This window comes from Oryctolagus cuniculus, chromosome 3, assembly GCF_964237555.1.
Source record: "Oryctolagus cuniculus chromosome 3, mOryCun1.1, whole genome shotgun sequence".
In the NCBI taxonomy this organism is placed as follows: Eukaryota; Metazoa; Chordata; class Mammalia; order Lagomorpha; family Leporidae; genus Oryctolagus; species Oryctolagus cuniculus.
This window is the reverse complement of record NC_091434.1, coordinates 160,982,051-160,997,099: the sequence shown is the minus strand read 5'-3', so window position 1 is coordinate 160,997,099 and position 15,049 is coordinate 160,982,051. Positions and strand designations below refer to the sequence as shown.

General features: G+C 37.0%; 1 pseudogene; it reads right to left on the bottom strand.

Moving 5' to 3' along the window:
* LOC127491549 (eukaryotic translation initiation factor 3 subunit J-like) overlaps positions 1–6,798 on the bottom strand; it is a 29,455-nt pseudogene extending 22,657 nt beyond the window's left edge.
* Positions 6,799–15,049: the final 8,251 nt, after the last annotated feature.

Here is a 15,049-nt window from a genome sequence, read left to right as displayed (position 1 = left end):
GATCAGCTGTGGCAGGTCTGCTGTTACAGAGAATTCTCCACCCCAAAGGCTTTATTTCTCCAGCAGGGAAGGCTCACAACAAAATGCTGTCATTAGCAAGTACACATTGTTGAAACCACACAGTGAGAAAATATGTCAGGTATTATTTCAATGTACAGATTTTAGTATAGAAAAAATGCAGAATTTTTAGGGCCTTTACTATGGGTTAAAACAAGAATGTTTAACTTAAATCTTGAGAATGTCCAGCATCATTTTTATTTTCTTAGTTTTCTTTTCATATCTTTAAAATTAGCCCTTTTGCCCTTGTATTTTTTTCCAGGGAAACATGCTTTCCTCTCAGAATTATTTTAGCTGTACTGTGGGATTTCACTATACTTTTGCTTTATTGCATAGTCTATTTCATACCTCCTGGTTTGCAATCATCAGAAGAAACCTTCATACAGCTAAGACAATAGACATACTAAGTGTCTTTGTATAAGACCTCTTTTTTTCTCTATTTGTATACACACAAGCACACTATAACATCTGTACATAAAAGATTTTGAATATTTGTTGAGATAATAAGCATTAAAATAGGTATATATGTGTGTATTTCCCTATAAACCATGCTGAGAAATAATAACGTTTTAACTTGATCGGGACATAGCATTTTTTTCCTTTTAATTTTCTAAAACAATAAACTAAAGTAATCATCTCACACTCTGCATGGGACCAAAATGTTGGGTAAATAGGTAGATATGACCAAAAAATGAATCCCCCATAAAAATGGCAATAATTAGAATAATAATATGAAAGGTGGTCTTGCTCATGGATACACCTGAAATAATTATTTTCAGGCTATTTTATTTTCAGTTGTTACAGTTCAGGAAGTATTTATGCTTAGTTGATAACTAAAGGATCTGGGAGAAAAGTAAGGTTTTGAGGTTGAGTATAAGAAATTGTAGGATAAGAATCAGGGTAGGGTTGACACACTGGCATTTAAATAAACCATTATAATAAGGAATTTCCTCTTCTAGCTCAATTTAAGCCTGTAATTGGTTAACTAATTGAAAATCGGTGGATGTGAGGGATCATTAGAAAGTGATTAATATATACATTAAATATTTTATTTTAATCTAAAGTATATAAATGCTTATTTATTCACCAGTCTTTTGAGAGAAGTCCAAGAACCTGAATGGTATCTGTTAATTGAAAGGATTTGTTTCCTTTTTTGTATAAGCCACACCCGTAACATATAGTTTACATTTCCACTTTGAATGTCATTAAGGTAGAGTAGGAACTTCACAATTATAATGCAATTTAAAAGGTCCAAGAATTTTTAACTTTTCGTAACAATATTTTATAGCCGTCCCACTCAAATCTTATATAACTGCATTTTTAGTTCTTTAGGAAACAAAGAAACAACTCTATTTTCATAAACACATCTCTTTTTCTGTGTGAATTAATTTACATAATTATAATGACAAGTACCACTGGGTTTCAGAGGTAAACAAAGCAAATTGATTTTGACATTTGTGAGCAACAGAGTTCAGCAGAGGGCTGAGAGCAGAAGTCCTGGCTGCTCCTGAGCAGCCTGCGAGTGACTGGGCGGCCCGTTTGTAGTCCACTCTCCCGAGTGGAACAAAGAACGTTAGTGAAATCAAAGAAACTGGTTAATCCTAACTGCAATTTTTTTTCAAAGTCTATGTTTTTCCTTATTTTATGCATAATATGTTTACTGCATGTTTCAGATTTGAAAATAACACAATGCACCACTTGGAAAATCACTATAAATATTTTCAATCATTTTTCCATTCATTCTAAAGTATAGTGTTCTTTTATGCATTGATTATTTATAACACAACAGTTTAAACACAGCCCGTATTTCTAGATATCCTTTTCTTGCATGAGACCCCCAGTACAAAAGAAATATTTTCACAAGGGCTGGTGCTGTGGTGTAGTGGGTAAAGCCGCCATCCATATGGGTGCCCACTCGAGTCTCTGCTGCTCCACTTCCAATCCAGCTCTCTGCTATGGCCTGGGAGAGCAGTAGAAGATGGCCCAAGTGCTTGGGTCCCTGCACCCACATGAGAAACCTGGAAGAAGCTCTAGGCTCCTGGCTTTGGATCAGTTCAACTCTGGCCGTTGCAGCCATCTGGAGAGTGAAACAGTGGATGGAAGACCTCTCTCTCTCTCTCTCTCTCTCTCTCTCTCTCTCATGCCTCTGCCTTTCTATAACTCTGCCTTTAAAATAAATAAATAAATCAGTGCGACAGAAATATTTTCACAAATAGTGTAAAGGATATGAATCATTGATATGGAAGTAATGTGAACATTTACATTTTTTTTGGAATTTCAAATTATTTGACAGTGCCTTCACTATTTTCAAATGAGGATAAGTGGGTGGAGACACCCACAAGATCACCCTGTTAAGTAGTTAATGAAAAAGTCAGAATTAGAACTCAGGTCTCTTCTTGATGTTGTCCTATTTATGGATGCCTGATTAAAGTGTACGTAATACATTCTAAGTGAACAATGTACTGTAATGACCTGAGAGTATATTTTCTTTCTAAGTGTGTTTTTCACAACTAAAATGGCATATTTCTAACACCTTTTAAGTATATTTCCCAGTAATAATTTAAAATTGTAGCAATTTCGTTATAAGCGATTACAGAAAGCAACAAAATATTCTTCAAAAATAAAGTTGAGAGTTGAATTTTTTCAAAATGGCATATGAAATCATAATTTGTGGTACTCCCATGTTCTGCATATAATCAAAAAGCCAGTTTTCAGTTATAACTAACTCAAAATTATGTTTGTTCTGCCAGTCACTCAGCACGTCACACAAAGATGTCATAAAACAGATACATGTTGGCCGACTAGCCCTAAATGTTTTTTCTCTCTTTGATCTTTAAAAAAAAAAAAAAAGATATCCACATCTTTCTTTAATAGTATACTTGTTTCATTTCTCTTCACTTCAGTCCTCTTTTTCCTTCAACCTTCTGTATTCTGTGTTAGGAAAAAATGGTCTCCAGTGTGAACAACCTAAGTTAGCAATCCCCTTGTTTTGTGGGTGCCTTTTAATGACACCCAGAGAAATGGGAGGTAGAGAAATATGGCTCAACTTCCTGCATCAGCAGCACATAAGGGTTGTGATCAAGCTCATCTCCGATAATTTAGTGGGTAGAGCTGTGAAAGTGATATTACACTCTTATCCCCGCTTGACTCCCCCTCATTTATAAGGGTCTACAGAGAAAATCTATCTATGCATAGAAACCTGAATGAGTTGCAGATAGATCATAGTTTAATTGCCAACAATTAAGAAAAAGGCTTTATACAGATTCTTAAAATCCATGAACTGGAAAAGTTAACAATTTTGTATAAAGCTCTGCTATTGTTTGAGGTCCTACCATTGTCATTTCAATAGGTTTAGCAGGTTGAGTATAAGTCTTTGCAATAATTATACATCAAATTATTTTTTCCTTTATTTAGGGAATTTGAGTAGATAAAACCATAATAAGGTGTCTGTGGGCAAGAAATGAGCATCAGTGATAACAGATTTGATTGCAAGAAATTGAAGCATGAGTCAGCCTGACTTAATGAAAAGGCACCGGATCTTATGGATCTTATGGACTGAGTGAGAAAGCACTGGTGGATTTCACGGACTCAAGGACCGGGAGGAACTGGCTTTCAGGGAAAGAACCCACTCTGGAGTTCCAATAGGTTTCTCTGAGTAGTCTTCCTCTGTCTCCCTAGCTACCAGTTGCTTTTCTGTGTGTCTTTATTCTCATTGGAAACATGTTCTGCCAGTAGTTCCCATGTTCTGTCTATAATTTAAACTATAATTTAAACTTCCAGGGATAGGACTAAAGGGCCAAGTGTTGGTCAGCTCAACAGCAACCAGGACAGTGAACTCCTGATGTGGCTGTACTTTCATGAAAAGTGCATATAGCTCAGGGGAAAGTGGACTGTAGTATGTTAGATGGTGGTGGTGGTGAAACAAAGAAAGGGTCTTCGTAAACATGTGATTCTATTCATCAATATTCAGGCAACTAAAACAGTCAGTTACTGAGTACCAGTTGAAAATCACTGTGCTCTTTGATTTCTGTATACATTACCTTTTCAACCATGACAATAATCTTGAGAATGAAGTCAACACAAATAGATTTTCCTGTTCAGAAATGTGCTTATACTGGGAATCTCCCCAGGAGTCTCTGCATCCGCTGTGAGGTACCTATGGAAGCTGTCTGCTATTCTAATTTGCACAAACACTCCGACCACACTGGAGGGGTTGAGGTATGCTCACCTGACCATGTGGACCACTTCCTGAGATATTGGAAGAAAAATAAGGGAACTGAGTAGTATACATGTGGCTTAGTGATTAATACTGTGTCCTACATTGGAATACCTGAGTTTGATTCCTAGCTACAGCCCCTGACTCCAGCTTCCTGCTAATGCAGATCCTAGGAAGCAGCAGCAAAGGCTGAAATAATTGGGTTACTGACACTCATAGAGGGGACATGGATTATGTTCCTGGCTTCCAGCTCTGTCCCCTGCCATTGGGAGCGTTTGGAGAATGAACCAATAGATGGGAACTCTCTTGCAACCTCTCTATGTCTCTCTGCCTCTCAAATTAAAAAAAAAAAAAAGTAAGAGATATTGTCTATTTCTATTGACTGAATTATAAATGCATAAATGAGAATGGTTTAGGCTGGCATATTTTATCATATATTTGAAGTACAAAGAGAGCTGAGATTCAGGGGGAAAAAAAGAAGAGACAAGTAGAAGAGAGAAGCAAAGAAAAAGGAAATGGGTCATGCTTCAAGTTTGTTTTCTGTGCCTCCACTCTCCCTCATCATTCTTGAAGATCTGCTTGTATTGAACGGTGCTCTCTTGTTGAAAATCACTGGTTCTTAATTCCATTTGAAATGTATCCTTTTATCTCCTCTGATCCGTCTCTTCCCACTTCTGCTTTCAACTCTTTTCCCAGCCATCCTGTATTATTGCTACTGTTGCGGGTTTATCTTGTTGAATTTCAGCTTTGTCCTAGTTTCCACTTGAACAGCCACCTCCCTCCCTTCCTCACAACATTCACTTGTCTTCTTCAAGGACATCTCCTTGAAGTTCTGCTGCAGTCTGCATAAAACACGTCTTTTAAAAAATATTATTTATTTATTTACTTATTTACTTGACAGTGTGAGAGAGAGGGAGGGACAGAGAGAAGAGTAAATACTAAATCTTCAGGGTTTTTTTTTTTTGTGTGTGTGTGTTTTGAAAGAGTTACAGAGAGGCAGAGGCAAAGGCAGAGAGAGAGAGAGAGAGAGAGAGAGAGAGAGAGAGGTCTTCTACCCACTGGTTCATTCCCTGATGGCCACAACGGCCGGAGCTGTGCCAATCCAAAGTCAGGAGCCAGGAGCTTCTTCTGGGTCTCCCACGTGGGTGAAGGTATCCAAGGATTTGGGCCATCTTCCTCTGCATTCCCAGGCTATAGTCGAGAGTTGGATTGGAGGTGGAGCAACAGAGACTTGAACCGGCACCCATATGGGATGTTGGCACTGCAGCCAGTGGCCTTGCCAGCTACACAACAGTGCTGACCCCAGATCTTAAGATTTTTTTTTTACATTTTTTTTAACTTTTATTTAATGAATATAAATTTCCAAAGTACGGCTTATGGATTACAATGGCTTCCCCCCCATAACGTCCCTCCCACCCACAACCCTCCCCTTTCCCATTCCCTCTCCCCTTCCATTCACATGAGGATTCATTTTCAATTCTCTTTATATACAGAAGATCAGTTTAGCACACATTAAGTAAAGATTTCAACAGTTTGCTCCCACACAGAAACATAAAGTGAAAAATAATAGATGATTTTTTAAATGATGATGAAATCAGATCAGACCTATTGTCATGTTTAATCCCAGTGAGAGTCAAGTTGGGAGTTGATAATTTCTTCTCTTTTTTTTTTTAACAGAAGATCAGTTTAGTATACATTAAGTAAAGATTTCAACAGTTTGCACCCCCATAGAAACACAAAGTGAAATATACTGTTTGAGTACTCGTTATAGCATTAAGCCTCAATGTACAGCACATTAAGGATAGAGATCCTACATGAGGAGTAAGTGCACAGTGACTCCTGTTGTTGACTTTACAAATTGACACTCCTGTTTATGGCATCAGTAATCTCCCTATGCTCCAGTCATGAGTTTCCAAGGCTATGGAAGCCCCTTGAGTTCTCCGACTCTTATCTTGTTTAGACAAGGTCATAGTCAAAGTGGAGGTTAAAATAATAGCAAATTTTTAAATTTTTAAAAAATTTTTAAATTCTTATTTATTTTTGAGAGGCAGAGTTACAGATAGTGAGAGGAAGAGAAAAAGAAAGATCTATCCGCTGATTCACTCCCCAAATGGCCACAACAGCCAGAGCTGAGCCAATCTGAAGCCATGAACCAGGAGCTTCTTCCAGATCTCCCACATGGGTGCAGGAGCCCAAGGACTTGGACCATCTTCTACTGCTTTCCCAGGCCATAGCAGAGGCTGGATTGGAAGAGGAGCAGTGGGGACTAGAACTGGCACCCATATGGGATGATGGTGCAGCAGGCAGAGGATTAACTTACTGTGCCACAGTGCTGGCCCCAATAGCAACATTTTTTGATGAAACGTTCACATGTATTAGTCCTAGCAACATTGAACTGCTTGTGGTTCCTCGTACACCATATGCCGTACGGTATTCTTTTTTTCCTCCCACTCATTGCTAGAGACAATCACTTTGTTCCCAGTATGGACTCTTCTTCCTCCTCCCACTTCAATATCTAATTCCATCTGTTTTCTGCAAGAAGTCTCTCAGAACCCCTGAATGGTTGTCCTTCTCTTTCACTAGCAAAAACTTGCTTTTTAGTCCAAGTTCTATTTCTACTTTACTAAATGATATAGCGCAAACAATTTCACTGACTTTGGTCTCAGCTTTCTTATTTCTAAAATGAATGGATTATGCTGGATTATTGATTTTTAACTCCTTTTTAGTAGTCAGATTCTCCTGTTTTACAGATAACATTCTCTTATGAAGCCTCATATCTACATTGAAAGATCAAAGACCAAATGAATATTCTTTTCTTTTGTGAGCTGAAAAGCATCTTGGAATCATGGAAGGGAAATTGCTGCAACCTGTTCTGTCCCAAAGAGGTCGCCCTTGGGACAACTTGCAACTCCAGAGGCTGCTTCTCTTGGAAGGTAAACCACAGCAAGGACCCTCAGTTATATCATCACAATAGTGTAGTCTCTGTAGTAGAAGAGGAGGTGACCTGATTCTTTTTTTGTCTGAAAGTTGAAACAAATGTTTTCCTGCCTCCTAAAGGGGAATGCTCAGGGAAGTATATTGGGTTCACGATGGTGGGAACATAGGGCCAATCCTGATGAAACATAAGGGACCAACTGGGGCCTTGGAATTGGATGAATATGGGACCCTAAAAGTGCAAACACTAAGAGCTCTTTATCTCAAATAACTTAGGCTACTTTCAGCCAAATCTTAATGTTTTATTAATTTGATTCTTCAAAATTTTACATCAGAGCCACACCCTGTCAATATTTTGAGTGAATTAAAGATAAATATAACCTGATCTCTTTCCCACTGCAAGCAACATTTCTTTTTTTTTTTAACTTTTATTTAATGAATATAAATTTCCAAAGTACAGTTTATGGATTACAGTGGCTTCCCCCCCATAACTTCCCTCCCACCCGCAACCCTCCCCTTTCCCGTTCCCTCTCCCCTTCCATTCACATCAAGATTCATTTTCAATTCTCTTTATATACAGAAGATCAGTTTAGCATATATTTAGTAAAGATTTCAACAGTCTGCACCCACATAGAAACACAAAGTGAACAATACTGTTTGAGTACTAGTTATAGCATTAAATCACAATGTACAGCACACTAAGGACAGAGATCCTACATGAGGAGTAAGTGCAGTGACTCCTGTTGTCGACTTAACAAACTGACACTCTTGTTTATGGCATCAGTAATCACCCTAGGCTCTGCAAGCAACATTTCTTTTTCTTTCTGTACCATAATCCTACCATCTGAGGAAGAGTCTAGAAAGTGGGCACAAGCAAATCAAAAGGATTATACTGGGAAAGTTTTCTTTTTGTTGATGAAACTTAAAGGAAGTTTTAGAACTCTCACAAAGCAAACCTTGGTTTGGCACTATTTATATTTCAAATACTAATCAAGAAAAAATGATTGCTGCAAGTGCCAACACTCAAGGCTTGGATGTGTCTTCTGAATTCATTTCTTCACTGGACCCAAATTAAGTAAGTTGCCAAGAAAGCTGAATCAACGATGTATTATCTCTTAAAACCCCTTCTCACTCTCTTAGCCTTTCACCTTTCATATAGAAATATGTATTCTTCCTTACTGGCTCTCTATGGAAAAATTATATTCAAGGCAGGTTGCTGAAAATTCAAATTTAGTAGCACTTGTTATTTTAGGCAATGACTGATGCTTCTGTAGTTTCACTTGACTTGCTTTTACGCTTGAGTATTATCCAGTATAAAGCAGGAAACTGATTTAAACAATGATTACTGGTTAGAGATGGAGCAGTGGAAGAATGGAAGAATTTGTTTTGGCTAGTCTTAGAAGGAAGCTTATTGATACAACTTACAGCTTGGACCTGCATAATAGGAGAAGGGAATAAAATACCTATCTGTATATTATTATATTTATTTGGATAATTATTGTAAAGTTCTGACTATTATAATAATTAACAATATATAAAATTAAAGTAATATAATTGCTAGTGAAAATACAGTGTTAGAGAAGTTATGAGGGACTGAGGCTTGAGATACTCTGGTCTCCTGTGACTTCAGTATTGGCTCGATGCCAATGAAGCATCAAATTGTCTTACTTCTGAATGAATTTTCATCAAAAGATAGGGCTACATTTCACAGGCATTTACTTCCCATGAAAGCTGTGAAAACCTGAGAATGTTAGGAAAACTATCGGGTAATTCATTTTTAATTATATTCCTTTCTGCATTTAAGTTTCTTCCCAATTTTTAAAAAGAGCTTGGTTATGTATGATGGTATAGTGCTGTGGTCCAAATGTAGTTCAAAAATATTTTATGTATATTTAAATCTAGCCCAGTAGCTATATTTTCATGTTATAAATATCTATTTTAATTATTATTTCATCTTAAATGTTGATATCTTACTTTTTGGGCAGATATAACTCTATTGGTGTTCTATCCCTAATAGCACCAATTCCAGCTATTAATTCTAATTAGACTGTCCTATGTGTAAAGGCCTCAGACATAGTAAGTGGTCAGTGGAGGCTTCCAAAGTAACAATTCATAATTCAGGGGCAGAAAGAGTTTGCAATCACAAACTGTTGCTAAAGAATACATAATTTGAGTCTCATAAAATAATAATGTATTGGTTGCAATTCAAAACTTCTCTTAGAAAAAGGAAGAAAAATTACTTTAGAAGTGAATTGGGTGCTGTGCAAAACTTCTTTTCTGTTCAATGATGTATCCTAAAATTCAAAATAGCCATTTCTCTTAATTTGTAATGTGTCTTATTTCAGCATAGCAAACACTAAATGGAGTGTAATAGATTTCATAGAAATGCCAAGACAGGTAATAATTTACATGTTCTCCTTTGTATAAAGAATCAATTTTATGTATTATAAGGCCTTTGGAATGCTCACACACACACACACACACACAAAAATCCATGTTCAAATCTTTCTGTACAGATAAATGAGCTCAAATGTAAACCAGACAATGATTAGCTAACTTCTTTTCTGATCTATACTTCTAAACTAGACCACAGAAAGATGAGTTGTGATTATTGCCATTTAAAAAACTATAGTTACAGCTGACATAGCATTAGGAAAATATTTGAAAGACATTTGTTTTTCTTATTGCAGTGGATGCATTCTAAATTTTCTTACAAGATAAATCTATTACTCTAGATTTTTATTTATCAAGCAAAATCTCCCTCTGGGCTTATGTGTTCTTGATGGCATTTAAATTTTGCAAAAAACAAACAAACAAACAACAAATAGTTGAACAATAATAAATGACTAATAACTTAAGTCTTTTCATACCCATCTAACCAACATAAGAACTTGGGTGGGTGGAGCTGAGAAAAGGTATTAGTATCCTTGTTTTATAATAAAAATATGTGTTTATATAAATATAAATAGTTGCCATTGTGCCAGGCTCCAGCAGAGAGGCTGGAGTTCTCTGGTTTCATTCATGGTCAGAATAAATCTTCACTTAAGGAGGCAGAACATGGCAGACATCCAAGGCGGAGGGCATCATTGTTCAGGGTAAGGAGAGCGCTAATGATAAATAAAAAGGTATCAACTCAGCCAAGCACAGAAGTCCCTCCTCTAGGACTTTTCTAAGCCATTCTCATTGAGAGTGATGCCCAACTTAGGCAGAGCCTGTATTCGTTACAATGGAGAGTCTAGGAAGAATGTAAACAGATTTTTCCATTTAGCTTCTATTTTTTTTCTGGGTAGGGAAGGAAATTAGTGACATTATTTATGTGGTCTTAAAAAAGTATAGAAAAAAATTTAGATATATAACACAAACTCCAAGCTAAGGAGATGAAGGGGGAGATAATATCATTCATTTTATTTTGGCAATTTTCCCCCCCTTTGGATTCTTTTTAGTGAAACAAAAAACTACAGGTAGAGTCAAGCTTCTTATCATCCCATTCTAATTCCTTTATTTCCTGAGTATCTAATATTCTGAAGTTGGTATGTATTTTTTCCATCCATATTCAGTGTATGGAAAATGAATATTGTGTAAAAATATGTATCGGTTTCCAAACATTTTTACACCAATATAATCTTATCTTTTAAATAATTTTCCATGCACTTTTAAAAAAAACCTTTATAAGACATATTGGTTTATGTGCATTATAAGAATTGCACAAATGGAGACATAATACAATTAATACATTGAATTCTGCTTCTTCCCCCTTACATTTCTGTGCTTCAGTCTTGTTGATTCATGTCTAGGTTGTTCATTTTATAGATACACTATACTTGGCTTTTTGCTTCCTATATTCATTTACATTTGTAGTGTTTTTATGTTTTTTATTCTTTTTTTTTTTTTTTTTGAGAGTCAGAGTTAGACAGTGAGAGAGAGAGAGAGAGAGAAAGGTCTTCCTTCCATTGGTTCACCCCCCAAATGGTCGCTACGGCCGGTGTGCTGCACCGACCCGAAGCCAGGAGCCAGGTGCTTCCTCCTGGTCTCCCATGAGGGTGCAGGGCACAAGCACTTGGGCCATCCTCCACTGCCCTCCTGGGCCACAGCAGAGAGCTGGACTGGAAGAGAAGCAACCGAAACAGAGTCCAGCGCCCCGACCGGGACTAGAACTCGCGGTGCCGGTGCCGCAGGCAGAGGATTAGCCAAGTGAGCCGCGGTGCTGGCCCATGTTTTTTATTTTTATAAACAAGTTTTTTTTTTTTTTTTTTTTAAGATTTATTGATTTATTTATTTGAAAGTCAGAGTTACACAGAGAAGGAGAGGTAGGGAGAGAGAGGTCTTCCATTGGCCAGTACTTTCCCGAGCTGGCCACAACTGCTGGAGCTATGCCGATCCGAAGCTAGGAGCCAGGAGCTTCCTCCGGTCTCCCACGTGGGTGCAGGGGCCCAAGGACTTGGGCCATCTTATACTGCTTTACCAGGCCATAGCAGAGAACTGGACCAGAAGTGGAGCAGCTGGGACTCAAACCGGCGTCTATATGGGATGCCAGCACCACAGGCAGAGGCTTTAGCCACTGTCACAGTGCCGGCCCCTATAAACAAGTTTTCAGGTATCCTTGTGCCCACATACAAAACCACCTCTTAGATTTATGCTAATATATCGTATAAGGACTCTTCAAAAAATTAATAGATAATACACATGAAAAAATTGTAAGTGAACTTCAAAGTATTTTGCACTAAAATTAGCTAATATTTTAATTCTACATTTCTTGAACTTGACATACATTTGCATTTCAGCTTCATGGGGCATAGACACCTTCAACTTCTTAAAGTATTACTAAATTACTTTCTCAAAAGCAGGAAATGAGAGTTCTCATTTATCCCTATCCTTTCAAAGAGTTAGGTAATGACATTCTCCTTCATTACTCCTATATGATTTGATTTCATTGTTATTTTTACAATTCTCTAATTCTTAGTGAGGTTGAATATTTTACCACATTTTTTGGTTTGGCCATTTGTGAAACTCCTGATCCTATCATTTTGTCAGCTTTTTAGAATTTTTTTTATCAATTTGTAGATGTTTTTCATAGATATTGTATAGCAGACCCTTTGTACAATTCTACAGGACAAAATGGAAATTTCAAAAAATTTTGTAGAACGTAGCTAATGACAAAATGAGAGTAGAGAGACTCGAGATCACAGCATGCCCAGATTTCCCAAAATACCTGTTTCTCTGTCCCAGAGTAAAACTTGAGTAAATATGTGTACAGCAGGTATACAATTCTACTGGGAGGTTACGTCTGAGAATCTCCAGGAGTCTTATCGATGTGCACACAAATTAAGTCATTTTGTTGTGGTAACATAAAATAATAATTGAATTCTATTAGCAAAAAATAGAAAAAAGAAATAAAATCTCGACATTTACAAATACTGCATGTTCTTTCTCATAGATGAAACATGTGAAACACAAAGCAGGCCTCGTGGCATAATGAGCTAAGTCTCTGCTTGGTCCACCCACGTCCTGAGTGCCTGAGTTAAGTCCTGGCTGCTCTGCTTCTGATAGAGTTCCTGCTGATGCAACTTGGAGGTAGCAGATGATGACCCAAATGCTTTTTTGAAATATATATATGTATTCACTCTCCACTTAGAATATTGATCACTAGACGTTGGGAAGGGACAAGAGAGGGGTAAAAGGAGGTTGGATAACAGGTACCAGAGCACAGTCAGAGGGAAGTCATGAGTTCTAGTGTTCCCTAGCACAGTGGGACAACTAGAGCTCACAATAATGTATCATATCATAGCAAGAACTAGGAGAGAGGAGCTGGTAGGCTCCAAATGCAAAGACAGATAAAGAAATGTAAAAGCTAGTTGCTTGGTTTGATAGGTGCACTTTATGTATATGTATTACAATAAACTATAAAACATTGCATATGAATCTAAATTTTTTAAACAGAATAATTTTTAAAAGAAAAATTAATTATTCAGTTTTGAACAAGTGCTCTAGGTGCTGAATTGTCAGCTGTTTCCCACGGGCAGTTGTAAACCTGTAGGGCATCATCGTGTTCTTTAGAAGAGCGGCTGGAGCTGACATCTCCCTTGCTAGTGGGCAGCAGCAGATTTCAGCATTCTTTCACACCACAGTCTGCTTCCACCTGCGCTTGACTAAAACTCTGTTGACGGTTTCCTTAATGTTCAGAATTGTAAAACTTTAAGACAGTTGTATTTATTATCATCGCCTTTTATTCTTTAGCTTTTTGAATCTTTCTTATGAAGCCTTTCCTACTTTAATGTCATAAAGACATTTTCCTAAATTTACTTCTCAAACTTTTAAATACTTAGCTTTGATATTTAAATATTTATCTGAAATATGTTTTATATAGGGTATGAAAAAGAATATATAGCCTTGTTTTTCCTGTGTGGGTTGACTGGTCATCATCCCTACCATTTTAATCGCAGTTCTATTACCTTATGAAATGCCCATGTAAATGCATACCTGTTTCTCTGTCTTCTGTGTCACAGTCCAGCAGGCCATCTTGTACCAGTATCATGCTATTTTTACTACTGTAGCTGTATAATAGTCTTGGTATCTGCTAAGGCACATCTGGTAGCTCTTCAAGTTTCCCTTTAGATTTTTGTAGGCAGGCTTATCTAAGCTACAGATAATGGCAATTTTATTCCTTTACAATCACAACTTTGTTTTCTTGTCTTCGGTCATGAGTAAGTACTCTCAGTACATTGCCAACTCATAGAGGAGATGATCAATGTCTTGGTCTAATGTTAAAGTGAATATTTTGACATTGATATTTACTGTGTTTTATTTGTTAAATTTACTATATTAATGAAACTTCTCTGTTTCTAGTTTTCTGTTTTAATAACGAATAAGGATTGCTTTTAATCAAATGCTTCTCTAGAACTTATTGGGTAAAACATATCTATTATCCTAAATATTTCAATTTCACAAATTATCAAAAGTGGTCCAAAGGTTGTTATCCTGGGATAAGCCCCATTTTATTCCTATTAAAAAAAAAGATGCTAATTTTACTTGATATTATTGGATGCACATTTGTAAGTGCTCAAAAATCATCTTTTTATAAAGTCTTGCATTGACACTTTGATTCTTTATAAACGAGCAGCCCTTCCCATCCAATACTGTATTTACTTACTCTTTATCTCATTTTCCAATATCATTTATCTGACATAATATTTCATTACTTGCTTGTCACCTGTGTCCCTCAAGAGAATATAAACTCAGTGAGAGCAGAACTTTTGTTCACTGCTCTGCCCCTATGTAGCTTCAATAGAATATTTAATGAATTAATGAGCTTGACATAATTAACTAGTGTGTATCAATGAATACATTAATGTCTGAATGTGTGCTATTAGCCTATGATATTTTCTCTCGTTTGTCTGATTTTGATAATAAGGTTATTTTCATCTCATAAAATGAGATATGTAGCTTTCAAGCATTTTATATAAATGTATATTTCTTTGTTACAATTTTATTTATGTTCCTAAACTTGTTCTCTCTTTTTAAAGATTTAAAGATTATTTATTTGAAAGTCAGAGAGAGAGAAGTAGAGACAAGAAAGAGAAGTCTTCCATCTGCAGGTTCACTCCTCAAATGGCAGCAAGGGCCAAAGCCAGGAGCCAGGAGCTTCTTCCAGATCTCCCACCAGGAAGCAGAGGCCCAAGCACTTGAACCATCTTCTGCTGCTTTCCCAGGGAAGTTAGCAGGCAGCTAGATCGGAAGTGGAGAAGTGGGACTCCAACCCAGCCTCCATATAGGATGCTGACGTTGCAGAAAGCAGCTTAATCCGCTATGCCACAGTTGTGAGTCTCCGTTTTTTCTTCATAAGCT